The sequence below is a fragment of the Scardinius erythrophthalmus genome, assembly GCF_964197995.2.
Source record: "Scardinius erythrophthalmus genome assembly, chromosome: 6".
Lineage (NCBI taxonomy): Eukaryota > Metazoa > Chordata > Actinopteri > Cypriniformes > Leuciscidae > Scardinius > Scardinius erythrophthalmus.
In genome coordinates, this window is record NC_138226.1 from 47,401,183 (window position 1) to 47,413,169 (window position 11,987).

Genomic DNA, 11,987 nt, shown 5'->3' on the forward strand with positions numbered 1-11,987 from the left:
GCGGTAGATCCTTTTCCTATTTAGCACCAAAACTCTGGAACAGTCTTCCTACCATTGTCCGGGAAGCAGACACACTCTGTCAGTTCAAAGCCAGATTAAAGACACATCTCTTTGACCTAGCTTTCACATAATACATTATAGACTTCTATAATTTAATGTTAGGCTGCATATATTAGGTCAGCCGGAACCGGGAACACTTCCCAAAAATCCTGATGTACTCGTTACATCATGAGAAGAATGGCACCTACGCTAATTTTAGTGTCTGTGTTTATCCCAAGGTTTTTCCTGCAGCCTGCCGGATCCAGGCCGTATCCAGATCTGACGAAGGACCTTCGCCTGGCCCGATGACAACGCAGTGCTGAAGTGCCAACTAGTCTCTCCCTATGGAGGATCCCACTACCACTATACAGATAAGGCGTTTTCGGGGAAATTCGTCTCACGGTCCTACCCCAAAGCAACAAATAAAATAAAATTCCTTATCAAAATTTATAAGGAAAGACAAGTATTTTGTTTAGGCTTGGCTTGTAGGGAATTCCAAACCTGCGTATATTCAAACGCACATAACTATAGAACCCATTCTAAATGCGCATGTGAACGCCATCAGCGTTTCTCACAGGTTCGCGTTTAAAGTCTGTGTAGAGAGAATGGTGTCGTCTTAGCGGCCCCTAATTTAATAACAAATGATCATTGCGACGGAACCAAATCAATTAAAACTAACTTTAGATGGAAATAACTTAACTCTGCTGTAAAGCCGAAACAATCTCTGTTGCCTTAAATTATACGCTTATCTCTGTAAAGCTGCTTTGAGACAATCTACATTGTTAAAAGCGCTATATAAATGAAGATGACTTGACAAAGATGCAAGTAGCGTCTCTGTCAAAAGTGTTGCATGTACTTTATTAGACAAGTGAGCAAATGTTTTAAAACTAATCAATGTTATATAGTTCAACATGATGAAATGTTAGAATATGATCAGTATGTTATTCTAATGTTAATCTAGCTTACTGCTAGTCTCATACAGCCAACAAACTAACATTTAGAATAACATTCAACACACTCAAATGCACTTTAGTGTGATAGTGAAACTGTTAGACCAGGTGAAACAGCGCTGCGTTACCTCACAAGTTTCATTCGTCTAATAAACTGACCTGTGTGAGTAGTAATCCAGACATGCGTGTAGTTTGGTAGAATGAAATGTCCTTATTCCTTTATATACGCGGGACTCGTGTGTGACGCTGATTTCTGTCTCTCATTAGCACTCGCGCCCTGCTTCATACCACAGTCATGTTAAACACATCAGTGTGTTCACTCATCCATAAACATTATTAGATCCATCAACTTGACGACAAGATCCATAATTCTGCTTAATGCTTGTGCAAAAGCAACCAACGCCTTTGTTATTGTAAGAGGTTAGCAACCCCTAGCGGCCAAAAAAAAAACTATTTTTAGCTTAAGTGGACTCCGTATGTTTGTTTGGCAGGATATGAGCAGTTTCAAGAGTTTTCAGGGTCACACATCACAGAGCTCTTGCTGTTGAATTCAGCGACATGTTTTGAGCATAGGGAATCCTGAAAGAAAAAGTGTACCTTTATTCTGAGGGATAATGCAAAGAACATGGAAAAGGCCATGAGGGATGTCAATCTACCCAGCTCACCGTGGCCAAGGGAGTTATGTAACAACGCAGCGTCACTGATATAATTGCCTCTTGAAGACGCTTCATTTCAATTCAAGTCAGTCATTTCAAAAACTCCCTGCTTGCCTACTCTCAACTTCAAAGTGTCTGTAAACATCCACCGGTGGTACCTTGGGGTACGTACAGACGAGAGCAGGAAGGTTTGCCACACATCAAACTTTACTGAACATGTTTTAAGAACAATAATTATTGTCACAAAAGAAACATGAAATTATCAATAAAAAACATGATTGTAACCAGGCTCCTCGGTAACATTGAGGTAAAGTGTGTTGCAACAGGAACAAGGTAATGCCAAGTCTTCGGGACGACCTGCAGTAAAAGGCAGGCATTAGTGATGTGCTGACAAAGGGAAATGGAAGTAAAGTGGAAGTGGAAGACATTACTAATGTGCTGAGGATTTATTTATTTTTTAATACCAAAAAAGGAAACACTTACTGAAAGGAGTCACTACCTCTTGCTTCTGAATGCTTTGAAGGTTCTTGCAGGCCTGCCTCTAACCAGGTCTACTTCCTCATCAGACCAACCACCTCCATCCACGGCATCCCACTGTCCAGACGAGCGCAGCTGCCTGTGTCTCTGTGGCCTTGCAGAGCTCAATATAGTCTTTTTTGTCCCATTTGACCTTCAGGTTTCTTAGTTCAGCCTAGTAGATGAACGCCAGGAAGAACTTGAAGCCCGAGAGGCCTACCTCAAGGTAGTTGTGGACGTCGTGGCCTGCCGATTGTGCCAGTTCCACTGTCCAGGCAAATACCCAGAGCCTTTTCTTTCTGCCAGGTGTTTGCAGAACTCTGTGGTTGTCCGGCACCCAACCAACTTCGCCAGCTAGTTTCAGGCTTTCAATAGAGATCCTGTCATTCCTGTCGTGCAGGTCACAAAGAAGGACCCGCACGAGGGCCTCCCCGACGACAGACGGGTCTGCGCCCAGCGCATCCGTGAATGGAAATATTCTCTCCACCCTCATCCTTTGCACTGGGTCATTTATACGTGTTTTTAAAGAAGGTGGAGAGTCCCTGACACTGGCACTTGCTACAGGTGAAAGGCCCAGGAACCCTCGCCTCCTCGTCACGTTGTTGGGGTCTATAGAATCGGTTCCTAGGCTGATGGAGAGTGGCATGGACTGGGGGTAGAAGGCAAAAAACATCTTCTCCAGGGCCAGTTCATGTTGAAAAGCCGTCCAACTGTTTGTAAACCCACCTCGACAGTTACATTTGGTGAGCAGGATGTTAAGGGTGCTCGTGAGGGTGTTGGCTACTGGCTGCACGACGTGCCGCAGGCCCATCCTATGAGCTTTATCCTTGAATGGCAGGAGCACGGGGTCTGCTCCAGGAGGTGTTGAAGGGTCGTAGGCCCGTCCCTGGCTTCAAGATTGACCGGGATGTGGCCCTCGAGTCGAAACACTGCCTCGATTCTGGCCTGGGTCAGGCAGATGGACAAAGCAACCCCAAAACATCTTTGAACCTCCATAATGTTTGACTGTAGGGACTGTGTTCTTTTCTTTGAAGGCCTCATTTCTTTTTCTGTAAACAGTGCCATGATATCCTTTACCAAAAAGCTCTACTTTTGTCTCATCTGTCCACAGTACGTTCTCCCAGAAGGATTGTGGTTTTGCCACACAAGTTTTGGCAAACTCCAGTCTTGCTTTTTTATGGCTTTGTGTCAGCAGTGGTGTCCTCCTGGGTCTCCTACCATAGCGTCACTTTGCATTCAGATGGTGATGGATAGTGCGAGCTGACACTGTTGGAAGTTAATCAGGGTTCTTTATCCACCATTCGAACAATCCTTCGTTGTAATTTTTCATTAATTTTGCTCTTCCGTCCACGTTGAGGGATGTTCGCTACAGTGCCATGGGCTGTAAACCTCTTGATGATATTGCGCACAGTGGACACAGGAACATTAAGATCTCTGGAGATGGACTTGTAGCCTTGAGATTGTCCATTTTTTTCCACATTTTTTTCTCTCAAATCCACAGACAACTCTTTACACTTCTTTCTTTTCTCCATGCTCAGTGAGACACACAACACAAAGGTCCATTTTAACTGGATGCAAATGTGATTACTATATTGCCCACACCTGTTACTTGCCACAGGTGTTTGAAATGCTTGAAAAGCAATTATTTCTAACAATTTTGACAAGGTGCCAATCATTTTGTCCAGTCTACTTTTGAGTTCTGTGTGAAATTTTATCAAGTTTGACTTTTCTTCTCAGATTTTTTTGTGTTGATCCAGTGCAAAGAAAAACAATAAGTACGTTAATACCAAAACATTTGCCATTGCAACAATTTTCTGACAGAATTGCAAGGGTGCTGATATTTTTGACCACGACTGTATATATATATATATATATACATACATGTATACATAAATATAAAAACACACACACACACACACACACACACACACACACACATACATAAATACATACATATATACATATTTACAAATACTCTTATGTTACCTAACCAAACTGACATTTTTTATGTCAAACATATTATATAGTGTCAGTTTGGTTAGGTAACATAAGAGTATTTGTAATATGATAAAACATTACAGTAGCCTACTATTGTTGTGGCCAATTCACGATCTTTGGTTCAGGTCTTCAATGTTTGGTTCAAGTCTCAGAAGAAATGTTTCAGAGTCGAAGTTTCAGGTTCCAGAAGAATAAACTTTATTGAGCAGTTCAACAAAGTGAGATGTCAGCTTCACATCTGATCTTACAATGGTTTGCACCCAATTCTTATACCTCTTTCTTATCCAATCAGCGTTCAAATTATCTTTTTTCCTCTTTGCCCCTCCTCAAAACTTTGCCACGATTAAAACATCTGCATCCATATCTCATTTTTATTGGTGGCATGTCCTTGCACATGTACTTTTTTTAAAAATGCAACCAGTTCCCTTACAACCTTGTTTTTCTCTGTCTTCTCTTAGTTTTCTCTAATATTACAGCATTTATTTAGACCCATGTATGAGACAAATGCAATTCTCCAACACTATCACATTCAGAGAGGTTTTATTTTTGTAATTAAAACAAATGTTCTCATAACATAAATCTTTTTAAGATTTTTAAGATATTCAGATTATGTCATAAAACAAGTTATCGCACCCTTGATTTCACTGATGTGTCCTCCTGGGCTTGAGTTCACAGCACAATGTAAACAAAGTCGGCACACCTCCCCGTTTCAGTCTAAACCTGTGAGCGAAAGAACAATGCAGTCCTGAGTTAAATGTTTGGAGCATACTCTTGTGTTGTCTGTAATCTTATGAGAGAATCAGTTAATTAGTTTGATAACTGCCATCCAAAACGTGTGTAACTTGGAAAGATAGCATTAGCTATCTAAAGTTATTTCGTTTACCTGAAAATGAGGTCCATTATCCCTTCTTATCTTCACAATTCACTCACGACAGGCTTTTGGGTCACCCGGAAAGCGATGAAAGGATATATTTGTATCACTCTCTTTCCGTTGATAGGATGTACAGCTTGGTACTCAACAATACAGCATCGCATTCGCAACTCTCCAGTGATTCAAGGCGATCCTTCCGGGGTTCTTCCCACCGGAGCCTCACTTTCGATTTCAAAATGGCGGCTGCGTTAAATCAGCGTATTGACTATGAAAGCCGAAAAGACTTATACACTGTAAGTTGAGGAGTTGATTTATACACATTTTTATATGTTCATAGAGATTTTTTAATTTTTAAATTAAATGAATTTTTAGGCTGGTTATAATCTGGAATTCTCTGACCCAGTTTGTTGGCTGGTTTCCATTGCTGCAATATGTAGTGTTTTCCTCCAACTGGCAACCTGGGGTGTTGAAATACTATTGGGTAAACTGGCAGCGGGCGGAATCACACAGACCAAAACAAAGACAGAAAATTACTGGCTGTAGCATTGTTTTCCAGAGAAACTAGTATGTGAACTTAGCATTTTTCCTAAATATCTGCAAACATATTGGGGTATTTTTATGCTTCAGAAAAGTGAAAAACTTACATAAAGCAAACAACTTAAGTTTTAACAGACTATCATTTTAACAGTTCTACTCAGAAGAATGCAGGTTTCAACTACCATTGGCTATAACTCTTTTGCTACCATCCTGCAACCCATGATTACTCCAATCTATCCAATCCAGTTTGCAAAAGCCAAGTCAAGAGCTTCTTGCAGTGCCAGCTTCAGCTGCAAGAATGCCTGCTCACATGCAGGTGTCAATTCCCCTAAAACAGATTCAGCCCTCCAGAAGACCTTCTTGGGGTGGCCGATTTTAGAAGAATTCTTATAAACCGATGGTTATATCGAGCTAAATCCAATAATGATCTTGCCTCTCACATTCTGAGGATGAGCCAATCAGCCAGTGCTTGCACATTATCCTGTAACAAGGTCACTCCCTCCTCCGAAACGATGTGCCCTAAATACTGGACACTGGACTAAAATGAGCAACGCTTATTAGACTTAAGCTTTGCCAACCACTGAAAAACAAGCTCAAGATTTTTACTATGTAAAGAAAAATCTGGGGAAAACACAATAACATCCTCAAAATATATAAGCAAGCTTTCAAAATTCTGGTCCCCCAAACAGGACTCCATTAAATGCTGTAAGGTCCCTGGTGCATTACAAAGCCCAAAGAGCATTATATCAAATTCAAATAACTCCACAGGTGTTGTAAAAACTGTATTGGACCTATCATCAGGATGTGTCCGGATCCTGTCAATAATCACTTGCAAACATCCAAAGTTGGGGGAAAAATAAGATTTAGACAACAAGTGACTCTTCTATGTGGGGCAGAGCAGAGATTGGCAACTTGGAGGGCCACTGTTCGGCAGTTTAACTTAATCTCTAATCAAACACACCTGAAAATGCTAATCAATGTCTTCAGGATTACTAGAAAGCTTCAAGCAGGTTTTTATCTCGTTTGGAGCTAAACTCTGCCTTTGTGTGACTAGTGTTAATTTCATTAACGAAAATAATGACGAATACTATTCGTTGACAACCTTTATGTCTAGACGAGACAGTGATGTCACATATATCACTAAACACTGACAGTGACTACATCAGAATACAATGTTGTTGATGAAAAAAGAAGAGAAAATATAGTTAAAAATAATAAAAGCTAACCAAAAATATCTTTATTTTCGTCAACTTTTTTTTTTGTTACAATCCATTGCAATATGCTGTTCATTCTCAGACAGCAATAGATTAGCATAGATATCTCCTACTGGGTCACAATTAGTTGCTAACTATCCTGACCGCTCAACAGTCATAAGTGTGTAAATTCATAATTTAATTTCCTTTATTTTTTAAAGGTCCCATGACATGAAATTTTCACTTTCTTAGGTTTTTTAACATTAATATGAGTTCCCCTAGCCTGTATATGGTCCCCAAGTTTCTAGAAATTTTAATCGGTGTAAATCGAGCTTTTGCTATCTTTCTCTGCCTTTGAGAAAATGGAAGCTCAATCGCGCTGATCTTGAATCTCCTCCTTGTGACGTTATAAGGAGGAATGTTACCTCCCCTGTCTCTGCTTTGCCCGCCCAGAGAATATTTTCCGCCCATGAGAAAATGAGCTAGGAAATAGGAACGCGATTTTAGTTTGTCCACGAGAGATATCATGGCTTTTGAGCGAGCGAAGCATAATAATTGCTCAATAATTGGATGTACAAATGAACACCGAAGGGTTAATACAGAGCTGGGCTTGCTGAACGTCTGAAACTAAAGTCTGGATCAGTACCAACTCTCTTTGGCTCAGCTAACGTTACACAACTCGGACAAGTAAGTCAACTAATAATACAAGTTGTTGCTTTACTGTTTATGGTTACCTAGCTTGTTACACGTAGAATGTGGCTTTAACATTAGCTATGCAGTTACTTGCGCTAATGTAAAGGTAGACAGCATCAAGTATGTGTGTGAATACACACACTGTAACGCGAGTGTTGTACACTTCTTTTGTTATTTGGATAGCGTTTTCCGCATTTCAAGATCGCAGAGCTTGATGTAATTGTAATAAGATAAATACAGACGTTACAGATCTCTCATGAAAAGGCAACAGTAGGTTAGCGTTAGCTACATGATAATAACTAAACCATCCGAATAAAGTACCGTATCCAGACATAATATTTTAAACTTACCATTCGGAAACGTCCTGCTGGAGCCGCTGAGTTGCAACTTCTTCATCCGTTGCTTCTCCATCTGGATCAGATTCTGGGTCAAACTGAAATGCTTGAACGACTGCGTGTCTTCGTGCCATTGCTATATCCAACGTAAACATGCATGGTCTACCGTTGCGCAAGATGGTCAAGGCCACACCCACCCTCCACCTTACGCCGCCTTTCTCCTCCTCATTAACATTTAAAGCTACAGACACCGAAACGGCCTGTCTGAAGGAAGCTCATTCTGGGACTGGCTTATAGTGGCTATAATTCTGCACCGAGACTGAATTTTTGGAAAGAGATTTCAGATACCGTACTAGGGACCACTAAGGCCTATATTAAAGCCTACAAAAAGTAGCATGTCATGGGACCTTTAAGTTTCATTTAAATTGTTGGATTAATAAAAATAAATAAAATTAACTTTAGAATCGAACCGTCTTTCTTTACTGTGCAGTGGATGAGCAGCAAAAATACCCAAGAGCACCACCTAGTGTCCACAGTTCAGACTACCATCAAAATGAATTTAATTCAGGATCATTAATGCTATAAAAATCAACATATTAATGTTATAGAAACCAACTGTCTACAAGAACTTTATGCAGGATAAACCTCAATAAAGTAATTATTTTGTAAGTGTAATACCACCTAGTTTTCATTCTATGTTGTTCTTTTTCTGTCAGAATTGAAGTTTGCAGCATCAACACTTACTGAACTGAATTTAATCAACATTGAACTGTCTTGAGCTAAATAACGACGTTGCGACTGCTGTTTTCAGTAGGGCTGGTTATAGCTGAATTAAACATTTCATAAAGCATGACATTTACACAATTATCATTACAGTTACTATTGTCTTGCTACCGCCTCTTTACGCCAGAATTGAATCATTGAATCTAGTACTTTCCTGTAAATAGGGGGAAGCTGCTTTGAAGCAGTTTCTATTGTATAAAGGGTTATAAAAAAAGGTTACTTGGATGCTAAGGGTTTGGGTTATTAAGTTAAAATCATATAATTTATTAACTTATAGTGCAACACTTGGGTTACCTGATTTTGCATTTGTCCCAGACATCATTGTACTTTTTCTGCTCTAGATCTCAGACAGAGATACAGCAAAGCAAAGCAACCACCCAGAAAAAAGGAGAGGCCAACTATATCAATCTATTCTTTCCTGACATAAAGTACAACCCAGACTCACAGGAACAGAAAGAAGAGACCATAGATTAATGGATAGCCAGGACAAACTGGACTAAAAATACTTTAGTTTTTAGTTTTTTAAACTTAAACTATGCAGAGACTTTTAGTTGGCTAAAACTTGACCAAAAAATATAGGATAAGGTTGACTAAATTATTCAAACTAACAAGGACATTTAACACAGGACTAAGACTAAAATTGAAAATAGCTGACACAATTAACACTGTGTTAACTTGCTCAGTTTGCTGTAATCTAAAAAAACTGAGAGCCCTGTTTTTCTTCTTTACCAAAACTATTGTTGAGGCCCATGGGCTACAGCTCTTATGAATGATACCAGCCTCCAACATATCCTGTGGCAATGTACAAACTTCCTGATACAAATGGGATTGAATCTGATGGCACTCTCAAACTTGTACTGTCTGACCTGTAGGAATCTAATGAGCAATTAATTGAGCAATTAATTAATTAATTAACTGATAACATCTGTAAGAAGGCTCACCAGAGGTTACATCTAATTAGGAGGTTGAATCATTTTGGTGTGAGCAAGATTATACTCGAAATGGTTTATAAAAATGTTGTGGAAAGTATTCTGGTTTTTAATATGACATCATGGTATGGCGACCTGACTGTTGTGAATAAAGCTAGACTGTCCAAGATTGTGATTGAGGCAAGCAAAATAATTGGCAAGACACAGAGACACTTCAATGATCTCTATCGTGGAAAAAGTAAGGAAAAGGCTTTAAAGATAGTAGGGGATGTTTCTCATCCTCTACATAGCAAGTTTCAGTGACAACCAGGAACAGACTGGGTGACAACCACGAAGAGTGTGGTGACATCTGGAGAGACAGATGACGGCCGGAGAGACGGCAACCTGGGGTGGAGAGGGTTGGCAGCCCAAACCACCTCTTCCGTAAGGAAGAACCCAACAGCAAGCTACAAAACCCACAAAAGAAAGATACCCCCAGGGGTGCCCGAGAGGGGGGGAGGATGAGCACCCCAACAGGACGGACTCAAGGACAACGACACAGAACAAAGGAATAATTAGAACAAGGAAAATGCTCCACATTGCTCTGTCATCCTAACTGCTGCCATGCAACGAAACTAGGAGTACGACCGGTTTAAGATGGCGGCCGCATTTCTCAGTGCCAAGCGGCCAATAGGGCATCTAGTCTCTATATAATATCTATGATTGCTAGGGTTGGGTAGCTAGAGACAGACCCGGTGCTAATACGGCACTGGTGCCTTAACGACCATTATCTACCGGACCGAATATCAACGCGGATTTCTGTGCTTCATTTCGGTGCTACTGTTATGCCTGTGCTTCTCTTGGATGCTCTGAAAACGGACGTTAGAATAACAGAAACCTCGCTTCGCTGCACGTGACGCTAGTCAGCAGCTAACTTTAGCATTCTGTTAGCTAGTAGCTGGATTAAACACGGTTAAAATGCTGGCCAAACAGTAGTGTAATGTGTGACTGTATTTTTACTGTAGACTAGGGGTGGAACGGTACATGTATTCGTATTGAACCGTAACGGTACTGGCGTCACGGTTCGGTGTATAAATTTGCACGGAGAAAACACGCTATGAAAATAAATAAAACTCGCGTGCAAAGTAATGCGGAACTACTGTTAGATACGCGGGTTCTTTAGGGACACCTAATCTGTAGCTCCGCCTTAGCTCAGGCTGCGATGTAAAGATTGCAATGCTGGAATATGTTGTGTGTGTGTGAGTGTGTGAGAGAGAGAGAGAGAGAGAGAGAGGGAAGCGCGGGCGCGATCGAAAAGTCGCGTGTGTTTAAAGTCGCAAAGTGTTTACATATATTTGTGTGCGGGCGCGATCGAACAGTGGAAACATAAAAACATACTCCGTCATTTTGTTAATCAGGACATCATTTAAACTGCAAAGTGTTTAAGTTACTGTGAATTAAAATGTTAAGGAAAACAAACATTAATCTGAAATGTAGCAAATTAATTTTCAATTCATTCAGGTACAATTACCAAACATATCTCAAGGTCTTTTTGTCTTTTGTACAAGTGCAGATTGGTAAAGTGTTCAATAAATGTTTTTGTTGAGAAATGTTGTCTATCTTAAGTAATTATTTGTGTTACATTTTTTATTTCAAATAGAGGTTAAAAACAAGCGCATAATCAGCCAAAATAAATCGGCCGTCGGCCGACCCGGATTTCAAAAGATCGGCATCGGCCTGAAAAAAAACACATCGGTCGACCTCTATTGACAAATGCAAACTGATGTCTTACCTACATTTCTGACCCTAACTGGAATGCTGAACATGATTTCATCTAGTACAACATGTTAATGGATCAACATATTTGACGATTCTGGAACAAAATTCCAATCAACCAAGCAGATCTGAGGGACATGACTAAGTTTATGTCAAGTTTATGTCAACCAGGGTTAAGTGCTTCTATATCAGTATTATTCACCTATTGTTTACCTCTGATTTCAGGGATAAATTATGGGTAGGGTTCAATTTAGAGGCAGGGATAGGACAAAATTTACAGTGAACTAACTGGAACACCTCCTTTAATTTGCCTTAAACACAGCCTTTCCAACTAAACATTACTGGGCTTCTGGCACTACTCCAGGCCTAGATAGGGTTTACCACTAGGGTCTACTTGCCGATAACTTATTCTTATTTATTCGAAATTATTCTTTCAAGGCACAGCCTGAAATTATGCTGTAATCTCCTAAATTTCTTTTGTTAAGCAAGTCATCTGCTGCTGAAGTTCTACTGCCATTTTCTCCCTTAACTCTTGTTTAAGCTGGTGCAAATCAACTGACCTGTAATCTGACTGTGACTCCATTCCTCACAGCAAAACAAGTTGTATTACATAATTCCCCCTCCTCCAGGGTTAAGAACAAACACATACAAATCTAACTCATTCAAGTGTCCACGAAACTTACATTACTCCAACGTGATCACTCGCTCTATTGAGGAACTAATAATTCAGTG